The sequence below is a fragment of the Bos indicus genome, chromosome 4 (assembly GCF_029378745.1).
Source record: "Bos indicus isolate NIAB-ARS_2022 breed Sahiwal x Tharparkar chromosome 4, NIAB-ARS_B.indTharparkar_mat_pri_1.0, whole genome shotgun sequence".
Classification (NCBI taxonomy): Eukaryota; Metazoa; Chordata; class Mammalia; order Artiodactyla; family Bovidae; genus Bos; species Bos indicus.
In genome coordinates, this window is record NC_091763.1 from 94,156,998 (window position 1) to 94,169,012 (window position 12,015).

Here is a 12,015-nt window from a genome sequence, read left to right on the forward strand (position 1 = left end):
TGTTCATAGCCAACTGGCTCTGGGAAAGGCCACGACATTCTTTATAAGGCTGTTGAAAAGGTCAGGGCTGGGAGTCACCCCAGGTTGGTAAGTTAACCAGAAAGCCAGTTATTAGAGTTAAGTCTTCCCCTCCCACCTGCCTCTCCCTTCCCTCAGGAGACAGTCTGTCACCAGCCTCACTTCCCACCAAACTAGAAAGATGAGGGGCAATGGGTGGGCAACAGAAATGGAGAAGCTTTAAGGGTTCACAGTTTGCACAGCATGGGGTGTCACTGCCAAGCCTCCAGTTTCCTGAGGGAGCTACAGGAGCAGAGGGGCCCCAGCCACAGCTACAGCTGTGGGGAGCGAGCCTGACGGAGTCCCCATCTCAGGTCCCCAGGGAAGCTGGCATCCTGACCAGCGCTTCGGTTCATGGGGCTTTTTAGCTCTTTCCCAGAGGAGAGCCGCATTCCTGGGCCGATGAGATTTGCTGTCTGAGGGCGCTGTTCCCCGTGTCTCCTGTCCCATCCACAGGTGTCTTCAATAGGCCTTTTCAGGCTACTCTTCCCTGGCTGTGCCACAGAGGGTCCCCTCCTCCCCTGCTATGGAAATCACCTCGAGGCAGTAAACTTCTTCCTCCTGGGGCCTCGCGCACCTTTTCTCTTCAGTCAGTCCTCTTGTTTCCCTCACCCACTGAGTCAGAGAAAGAACAGGGGAGTTTCATCCTCATTTATTAAATCTTTTGAAAAACATTTTCTAATTCTATTGTAATTTTAAAAATGTGTGTGTGTGTGTGTGTGTGTGAAATACAGCCCCTATGTTCTTCCTCATCTTACTTTGGAGAAAACCCAGACCGAACTTGTGGGAGGTGACTCAGATCACTGCACAATCTGCGGGGGTGGCCTGGGCAGTGTTGGGGTTTGGCAAACGTGCCTGCCACCCATCCCAGGGCCAGGGGCGCCAAGAAGTGGCTCAGTGGTGTTGGGGGTGACGCAGAGGCGAGGAGGAAGCTGTCGCCCCATCTCAGTTTCATCTCAGATCCCTGGAAGCGTTTTTCTGAAGATTCTGAAGCCTCTGGTTCTGCTCACCCCAGGACGGGCCCTGGAGCCTTTGGCTTGTTGTCAAGCCCCGTTCTAGGCTCTTCACTCACTTTGGAGCTGTGTCTCGACTTGCTTTCTGAGGAGAGAACAAGCAGAAAGTGCTGGCACTCGCCAGGGCAGCACACAGGAGGTGTTCCAGACTCCTGGCAGCCTGCTGGTCCAGCTCCAAGCCCAGGTGGCTACAGGCTACAGGCTGGATGACTCAGGTGAGCTGTGCTGGACAAACAAGCCCGTATTCTTATCCTGGCAGGATGACGGCTGTAATGAGCTCTCCTGTCGTCACTGCACCACCACCTTCTGAAAGTGGGCTTGCCAGGCCTGGAGCCAGGACCCGAGGAGACTGGCAGGAATGTGGTTTTCTGGTTCTGTGTCTTCTTGCCCAAGGAGTTCCCTGATGTTTCTACAGCTGGGCTTGGAGCTGAGTCACCAGCACCTGCATGGTCTGATGACGTCACAGGGGCTGTTGGGCTAAGAGCCCTCCTACTCAGAGCAAGGACAGTGTGCTGCAGAGACTCTGGTGGGTCTCCTCCTCCTGACCCAACACCTGCTGTTTCAGTGCTCTCTTCCCTGACAAGACCCCAGGTGAACTGGAGGAACTTGGCCAGGGAGACTGTTGAGCTGAAGCCAATGGGATGGCTGAGTGGCTGGATATGCAGCTAAGTGCTGTCATACCTCGCTTCCCAGGTGGTGCTACTGGTAAAGAACCCACCTCCCAGTGTAGATGTAAGAAATGTGGGTTCCATCCCTGGGTTGAGACAATCCCCTGGAGGAGAGCACAGCAACCTACTCCAGTACTCTTGACTGGAAAATCCCATGGACAGAGGAACCTGGTGGGCTACAGTCCATGGGGTCACAAAGAGTCAGACACAACTGAAGCAACTTAGCACACACACATGCGTTGTCATACCTGCCTTATTTAAATAACACTGAAAAAAAAAAACTAGTATACCTAGCACTTACTACATGCCAGACACTATTCTAAGGACTTCACATATCTCGCTTAATTCTCAGACATCCCTGTGACAGCTACTAGCATTATCACCTTTTTACAGATGAAACTGAGGAATGGGGTCCTTGGCTCAGAAGCACACAGGTAACCAGATCTAGAATTTGAACCCAGGCTACAGGATCTGGAGCCAGTGCTCTTACCCCTCTTCTACTTACTGCCTCTTCCCCCGACAGCGGGGCTGTAGCGGGAGAGGACTGAGCATGGAACCTCGAGATTCCTGGTGCAGCCACAATACCCCATGTGCGACCTTGGCCCTCTCTCCCCCAACTCTGGCCTTCAGATTCCTCATCGTAGAAGCAGCCGGTGAGGGCAAATAGTCAGCAACTTGCTGTTGTTTTACATGGCACTGTAGAGTTTTAACAGAGATGGACGTCCGAGACACTGTACAGGAGACAGGGATCAAGACCACAACCATGGTAAAGAAATGCAAAAAAGCAAAATGCCTGTCTGGGGAGGCCTTACAAATAGCTACGAAAAGAAGAGAAGTGAAAAGCAAAGGAGAAAAGGAAAGATATAAGCATGTGAATGCAGAGTTCCAAAGAAGAGCAAGGAGAGATAAGAAAGCCTTAACTCAGAGATCAATGCAAAGAAATAGAGGAAAACAACAGAATGGGAAAGACTAGAGATCTCTTCAAGAAAATTAGAGATCCCAAGGGAGCATTTCATACAAAGATGGGCTCAATAAAGGACAGAAATGGTATGGACCTAACAGAAGCAGAAGATATTAAGAAGAGGTGGAAAGAATACACAGAAGAACTGTACAAAAAAGAGCTTCATGGCCCAGATAATCACAATGGTGTGATCACTCACCTAGAGCCAGACATCCTGGAATGCCAAGTCAAGAGGGCCTTAGGAAGCATTACTACGAACAAAGCTAGTGGAGGTGATGGAATTCCAGTTGAGCTATTTCAAATCGTGAAAGATGATGCTGTCAAAGTGCTGCACTCAATATGCCAGCAAATTTGGAAAACTCAGCAGTGGCCACAGGACTGGAAAAGGTCAGTTTTCATTCTAATCCCAAAGAAAGGCAATGCCAAAGAATGTTCAAACTACAGCACAATTGCACTCATTTCACACGCTAGTAAAGTAATGCTCAAAATTCTCCAAGCCAGGCTTCAGCAGTACGTGAACGTGAAAATTCCAGATATTCAAGCTGGTTTTAGAAAAGGCAGAGGAACCAGAGATCAAATTGCCAACATCCGCTGGATCATCGAAAAAGCGAGAGAGTTCCAGAAAAACATCTATTTCTGCTTTATTGACTATGCCAGGGCTTTGACTATATGGATCAGAATAAACTGTGGAAAATTCTGAAAGAGATGGGCATACCAGACCACCTGACCTGCCTCTTGAGAAATCTGTATGCAGGTCAGAAAGCAACAGTTAGAATTGGACATGGAACAATAGACTGGTTCCAAACAGGAAAAGGAGTATGTCAAGGCTGTATATTGTCATCTTGTTTATTTAACTTATATGCAGAGTACATTTTGAGAAACGCTGGGCTGGAAGAAGCACAAGCTGGATTCAAGATTGCCAGGAGAAGTATCAATAACCTCAGATATGCAGATGACACCATCCTTATGGCAGAAAGTGAAGAGGAACTAAAAAGCCTCTTGATGAAGGTGAAAGAAAAGAGTGAAAAAGTTGGCTTAAAGCTCAACATTCAGAAAACAAAGATCATGGCATCTGGTCCCATCACTTCATGGGAAATAGATGGGGAAACAGTGGAAACAGTGTCAGACTTTATTTTTCTGGGCTCCAAAATCACTGCAGATGGTGACTGCAGCCATGAAATTAAAAGACACTCCTTGAAAGGAAAGTTATGACCAACTTAGATAGCATATTGAAAAGCAGAGACATTACTTTGCCAACAAAGGTCTGTCTAGTCAAGGCTATGGTTTTTCCAGTGGTCACGTATGGATGTGAGAGTTGGACTGTGAAGAAAGCTGAGCACCGAAGAATTGATGCTTTTGAACTGTGGTGCTGGAGAAGACTCTTGTGAGTCCCTTGGACTGCAAGGAGATCCAACCAGTCCATTCTAAAGGAGATCAGTCCTGGGTGTTCTTTGGAAGGACTGATGCTAAAGCTGAAACTCCAATACTTTGGCCATCTCATGCGAAGAGTTGACTCATTGGAAAAGACCCTGGTGCTGGGAGGGACTCGGGGCAGGAGGAGAAGGGGACAACAGAGGATGAGATGGCTGGTTGGCATCACAGACTCGATGGACACAAGTTTGAGTGAACTCCGGGAGTTGGTAATGGACAGGGAGGCCTCGCGTGCTGTGATTCATGGGATTGCAGAGTCGGACACAACTGAGCAACTGAATTGAACTGAACTGTAGAGTTTTATGGCTCTACCCAACAAGGAACTAGCACAAATTAAAGGTCCCCCCTCCCCCTCCTCCTCTGGACCCCTCTTGGGAAGTGTTTGCTCCTGGTTTTCAAGGGCAGCTTCATGGGTGTTTGCTGCTTCAGGGCCAGCTGCCACTCATGGAGCAAAGCTGCTTCCCCATTCCATTCCTCAGTTTCCCCACTCAACTCGACAATGACCTTGTTGTGCTCCGTGCTACAGTGAGTCAGGGTTAATTAGCGTGAGTCACAGACCTTGGAATCCTCACAAGGAAAGGGTCATCTGCTGGGTTCAGGCTGCTCTGTGGCCCTGGTGACACAGCACTCTGGCCTGTGCTTCTAAGAACACCTCCGCAAAGCTTCATGAGTGGCTTGCCTAACTTTGTGGGTTGGCCCTGGGGTGACCTAGCCCTGAGTCCTGGTGCTGAGATGGGGCACAGAAGGGCTGCCTCATGAGTGCCAATGTTCCCCACCAACGGCTTTATCTTCCCCTGGGTTTCCTCTTGCAGTTGAATTCTCACTCAGCTTCTTGTCCTTGCTACTTGTTCCCCTAATCCTGGACACAGGGTCCTAACCCTGACCTTAAACTTTTTTACTTCTGTTGCTCCATTTTCTCTCTTTATCTCTGTCTCAGTGCTTTCAGTCTGTCTCTCTTGTTCCACTCTGTATAAGCCTACAGTAGAAACAAGATAGCTTCCGCCTTCGAGAAGTTTGGTTAGGAGAAGGCCTGTAACAAAATAAGAACAAAGTAGGAATGATGCTGAAAATGAGAATAAGCCCTTTGGAAAAATAAGTGCTGACTCTCCGCCACTGTTTTTCTGCTAGTGATGAGCCATCAAGGGCTGAGGCCAGGTGTCCTGCCTCGGCTGGTCCACGCAGCAGGGAAGTCAGGGGTGGAGCATGGGGGCCACCTACTGGCTCCGGAAGGTACTGCTGCATTGCTGCTCAACATCCCTGATCTTGACTCTGTGTAGATGTCTTCCTGGTCTGATAATTAGGGGAGAGAGATATCCCTTAGTCACTTAGTATCTGATAAGCCGCCTTTCACTTGACATCTCATTTTTTTGTATGTACAGAATAAAGTTTTCACATCGGGTTTCACACCCATTTCCTTCCCATATTAGAGAAGGAGCAACTTCAAGCTCACAGATAATCAAGGCCATGGCCCAACTGAAGAGCCTCAGAGCAAAGATGCACCCAGACATGCCAGCGGAAGGAAAAGGGATGATGGACGAAGCTGCCCAAGCCTAGACTGGAAGGATGAAGGGCACAGGGTTCAAGTTGTGATCCTGCTCTGTATACAGAAAAGGTAGGGGGTGGTACGGAGAAGGCAATGGCACCCCACTCCAGTACTCTTGCCTGGAAAATCCCATGGGCGGAGGAGCCTGGTGGGCTGCAGTCCATGGGGTCGCACAGAGTCGAACACGACTGAAGCGACTTGGCGGCAGGAGCAGCAGCAGGGGGTGGTAGAAGTGGCCATTTCTTTTTAATGTGGTTTTAAAATACCAACAAAATTTACCATCTGATCCATTTTTGATAGTAAGAAGTAGTGTGAACTACATGCATATTGTAGTGCGTAGATCTTTACAATTGCTTCTTTTTGCAAAACTAAAATTCTAAGCCCTCCAGACAACTCTGTATTTCCCCTCCCTCCCAGCAGCTGGTCGCCACATTCTGTTTTGTGTTTCTAGGAGTCTGACTCCTTTAGCTGTCTCTTTTAGATGTAGATGGAATCAAGAAGCATTTGTCTTTTTGCAACTGGCTTATTTCTCTTAGGAGAATTTACAAGACTCCTCCATGCTGTAACATATGACAGGATTTTCTTTTTAAATTTTTATTTATGCTGAAGGTTCCATTTCATATTTTCCACATTTTCTTTATTGATTCATCCTCTATGGACATTTAGGTTTCCACCTCTTCACTATGGTGAATAATGCTTCGATGAATATGGGTGTGTACCCATCTCCTTTTTAACAGCTATGCAGATACTCAGCTCAGAAAGGATTTGACTAGATGGTGCGCTCGAGTGAAGGTGGGTTGAAGGTGAACAGAGGAAGGTAGGAAAGAAGGGCCCAGCTCCTCTATTCTTACTACTCTATGATATAGAACAGGTAGCTTTCCTGTTCAGTCTATAAACTGTGTAGAATGATATCCAGTACAGCCAGTAAATTACCAAGAATGGTTTTCTTATGTGCTTACAGATAAAACATAAACCACAACTAGGCAATGTATGTGGCAACTTTCAAGCTAACACTTCATTGTATTCTATCTTAACGTTTTCACTTAATGCTATTAATCACTTTTATCGTTTCTCACCTACCCTATATCAAATGCAAACAAAAAGTACAGGAAAAACAAAATATAAAAACTTTTATCTATGGCTTAAGAAAAGAACATGAAGTTTACCAGAAATCTTTGCTAGGCCACAAATTACTGGTTACAGAATTATAAAGATTTATTTATTTATTATTTCAAGTCACTCAGTCATGTCCGACTCTTTGCGACCCCATGGACTCTACAGTCCATGGAATTCTCCAGGCCAGAAAACCAGAGTGGGTAGCCTATCCCTTCTCCAGCAGATCTTCCCGACCCAGGAATTGAACCGGGGTCTCCTGCATTGCAGGTGGATTCTTTACCAACTGAGCTATGAGGAAACGGAAACAAAAAAAATTTCATTGCACAAACAGTATATGTGACAAAAAGAATCCAAAGAAAATTATATAATTCTATTTTAATACTTTGACTTTTGATTTTTTCAAGTTTTCTTCTAGACATGGGTATATAAATCACAGTGGAGATATAAGACCTGGCATTGTTTTTCATGGATATTGCAAACAACTTTCTATACCAACAGAATAATTACAACTATCATTTTAATAGTTTGAATTATATTCCACAAATTTATACTCTATGTAGTTAATCATTCTCCAACTGTTAGATGTTTAGGTTATTGTCAGCTTCTTATTGTAAGTAAGCGTGTATTGAACATCTTTCATGTATTGAACATCTTTCATGTATGTAATTTCTGCTGTTTTGGGCTAGGCTCCTGGTTAGGAGACAGACAGTAGTGTTAGGGACACAGGCTTTGAAGGCAGTGTTAGAACAGTGCTTGGTTAAACACTAAGCAGAGTTTAGTACGTATCTGGAGTAACAGCTCTTTGTCATAGTAGGAAAATCAATTTTCAGAGGCTCTCCTGTTCTAGACTGTTCTTGTCTCCCCTTTCAAGTCTAAGACACAGCCTCTAGCTACAGTATTTACTTCACTGTCACTTCAAAATGGCTCAAAATCCATCCTGCCACCCAAGACTTTTCCCCTCCCGTGGTTTTGTTAAGCTGGACAAGATTGGCTAGGAAATGGAGCTGGAGGCTAAAAATGATTTTGCCTCTGTGATGTTGGCTTCCTCGTGAGAATGGTGAAGGCCCTGAAGGTATATCTAGAATTCCTTCCAAATCTAGTATTTTATGCTCTTTTACCCTCTTGAGGGCTATTACTGACCTACCTAGAAAACAGTCCATTTTTTCCTCCCATATCTCACTCTATTGCTAGGTAGCTGACTGAAGTAAGGACAAAAAGCTTAACAGCATATTAAGGTGGTCTGAATCTTTGGATAATTTTTGGATATGCCACCAATCTCCATGACCTACCAGTCCTCCTCAGAGACCTTCCTACAGGTTCCCCTTTTCCTCTCATCCGAGGTGGCTTTAGTGACACGATGGTCAATTCAACCAGAGGCACTATGAAAAGAAAAACAGTAACCACCACCACTTCAGCCAGGAAGCAATGAGAGAAAAGACAGCATGGGATAAAGACAGAATGATGGCCTTTAATTAAACGGCTTGGGTGCAGCATTCATTTCCAGGGTATGGGTCACCCAATCCAGATAACAGCTACACAAAGCCAGAGAAAAATCTAAAATAGGAATAAAACTAAAAATAGCAAGGAAAACTGAGGAGGAAGAAGTGTTTGTACTTTTGCCCTTGGTCAAGTTATACAAGCAGCTGTTTCTGTTCTAAGATGGAACGGGGTGGAAGGGATTTAAAAGCTGGCTCCAAAGCAGCCACAACTGGTGTAAGAGTTTGATGAGTAAATGAGGAAAGCCCCCAAAGAGAATGTTCCACCTGCTAAGTCTATGCGAGTTGGCTAAAATCCAAGAGCCCCGTGACAGATGCATTCTGGTACTGGTATCCCATTAGAGATTTTAAGATACTCCTTTCTCCTGTGAGAGCAGGTCTTGACTTGATGCTCAGAAAAGGAAAATCTTAAGACTCACTGCGCTGAAAAGTATTCCAAGCTGTGTCATAATGCAAAGAACAGAGGCTGGGGAACATGGGTTTAAGTGGGGGCTCTGTCACATTCTGTGTTTCCCAGGTGGCGCTAGTGGTAAAGAACCCCCCTGGCCAATGCAGGAAATGCAAGACATGTGGGCTCTATCCCTGGATCCGGAAGATCCCCTGGCGGAAGGTGTGGCAACCCACTCCAGTATTCTTACCTGGAAAACTCCAAGGACAGAGGAGCCTGGCAGGCCACAGTCCATAGGGCTGCAAAGAGTCGGACATGACTGAAGCGACTTAGCACATACACACTGTCACATTCTAGCTGTATGACAGAGCAAGATGTTATTCAATGTCTGAGTGCCAATCTTAACCTGTGAAAAAAACATAATCTACTTGGATGGGAAGTGTAACTTGTGTTAGAACAAAACACAGAATCCTAGAGGCATCAGTGGAGAAAAATAATATAAGGAGAATCTGAAGGCTGGCAGGCCTGGCCAAACTAGGAAGTCTGAATAGACTTGAACAGCTGGGGGTCTTCAAGGTACCATCTGCCTTGACCCCTGGGACCCAGACTGCAAAAGGTTCTGACCTGGGAGGGAGAGAAGAAGGTGTTGGTAATTCTATTTACCTATGAGAAAGCCAGCAGTAGATAACACAGAGATTATATGGTCCCTCTGTAAGCTACCTAGTTTGGCTAGGTATAAGCGGGGAAATTCTTTACAATGATGATTTATAATGCTATCTTTAAGATAGCAATTTCCATCTTTAAAAGGGTCTGCCAAGTGAAATAATTTTTTTTCTTTCAAATAAAGAATCAAACAAGGAAAAATGGGTTACCAGAAACGTCAAACCAAACACTTCTAGGGGAACAACCCACAAGAATGAATAATAACTTGAAGTGGAGTCCTAGTGTGTGATAGAAATCAAATGCTTTGGAAGATGAAGCTCGTAAGTTCACACTCATCTTTATCAGTCAGCAGTCTCCAGAGAAAGAGAATCAATAGAGTACATATAAAGAAAGAATTATTATGGGATGTGGCTCACATGATCACAGAGACTGAGAAATCCTATTACCAACCACATGCAAGCTTGGAGGCCCAGGAAAGCCAGTGGTGGAGTCCCAGTCCAGCTCCAAAGGCCCAAGAACCAGGAGCCCCAATGTTCCAGGGCAGGAGAAGACAGAGGTTCCAGCCCACAAAGAGAGCAAATTCGCCTTTCCTTAGCCTTTTCGTTCTGCTCAGGCTCTCAGTGGGTGATGCCCACTTGCATTGGTAAGGGTGATCTTCTTTACTGAGTTTACCAACTCAAACGCTAATCTGTTTTGCAAACACCCTCACAGGCTGATAATATAATATTATCGGAAAATAATATTTTTGGCTGTGCTGGATCTTCATTGTGGCGTGTGGACTCAGTAGCTGTGGTACTTTGGCTTAGTTGCACACATGGCATGTGGGATCTTAGTTCCCCAATCAGAGATCTAAACGGTGTCCTCTGCTTGGAAGGCAGATTCTTAACCAGTGGATCACCAAGGAAGTCCCTAGAGATAATGTTTTACCAGCTAACCATTAACCAGTTAAACTGACACATAAAATTAATCATCACCCCATCTGAGACCACACACTACTATTTGAAAGTATACTCATCCAGTCTAGTAGCATATTCACCAGAAACTTGACAGGCAGCCTCAAGCCCTCAGGCACAGGCACATAGTTAAACAAGCTGGCACTGAGAGTTCCCTGGTGGCCTAGTGGTGAGGTTTCCAGGCTTGCAATGCCATGGCCTGGGTTCAATCCTAATTGGAGGACGGAGATCTCAGTTGGTGATGTGGCACAACCAAAACAAATAGGCTGGCATTAAGGTCCTTGTGAGGTGATAAGGGTGACAGTATCACTATATGCGGCTTTAGCGTCTACATATTCTGAGCATTTGAAACAATGATCCTTGACTAGTGCACTGAACTCTCCTGACCTCTAAAACACCATTTCCAGACAGGTCTTTTTACATAACTGAACTCACAATGTTTAAAAATAAAACGACTGTCTTCCCTCCACACCTGAGCTCTCTGCCTTGATAGGGCAGGCCACAAACCTCAGGGCCATCCGTGACTCCTCCCATCTTCTTCACCCCAAAGCAAGGCTGAAGTCACCACTGACACTTCTATCCAAGCACCCATTTTCCCAGCCATCACACGGCCCTCAGATTCCCGTCTCCCTTAGTGCATGCGCTACACACACCAGGATTGTCCTCCTGAGCAGAAACGTCACTTCCCTGCTCAAAACATTCTTCCACGGCTTCTCTTCCCACAGAACTGCCTCAGTATAACATGAGACTTCAAACTGGCCCAGACTGCATTCTTTCAGCTGTTCTCTTCTACTCAATGCAAAGGTCTTGTCACGGCAGAACACCTGCTCTTTCAGGAACATAGGAAATTCTGCTCCTTTGTTCAATGTTCCTTAAGCCTCAAATATCCTTTTTTCATTAAGTGTCCACCATGTGCAGGGCAGTTTTAAGTGTTGAGATGATAAAACAAGACAGACAAGGTCCCTGTTCTCATAGAGCCTACATCTCCAACTCATCTTTTAGGCTCAGCCCAAATCCACACCTTCCCCCAATTTCTCTCCAATTCCATATAGTCCATAGATGAGAATTAACTTATTTTATACTCTGTTTATCACTCTTTGTCTTGTGTAACATTTATGTACACATATATCTTGCAGGCTGGACTTGGAGGGTGGAACTTCTTGAGGGTGGAAACCAGGTGATCACTCATGCTTGTTATATAAGGGCTTGGACAGTGCCACACACACGAGACTTAAGTTTCTTAAATGATATCAAGTCTATCCAAAATTTGCTTCCATTTGTAATTTTAAAAAATCCCACAAAGCCAAAAATAGTATGGAACTCCATTTTAAAGAAGAGTAAAAATCTTTTTTTGGTGGGAGGTATAAATTAAAATTATAATATAAAGACTCAAAAGAAATACCCACATTATTATAATCTGAAACTTAGGCTTGTAGTCCATTTGAATACCTTGTGTTAATGTCTCAACACTATTCCTTAAGAAATTGTGACCTAGAGGCGATGAGCTTCTAGTGAGCAGACTTCTACAGTCACTAGTCAGCAGATGGCTTCCCATCCTAGGCCAGAAGTCTCATTACTAGAACATTACAAAGCTACCTGTTAACCAAACTCTAAGGGGACCATGGAGAATGAACAGTCAAGCCATTCATCAGTGCCAAAGGCAAAGGAGTGCCCCTAGAAAAATAACTTGGAAGCAACCTCTACCAGTCTTACCCACTGATGGAAG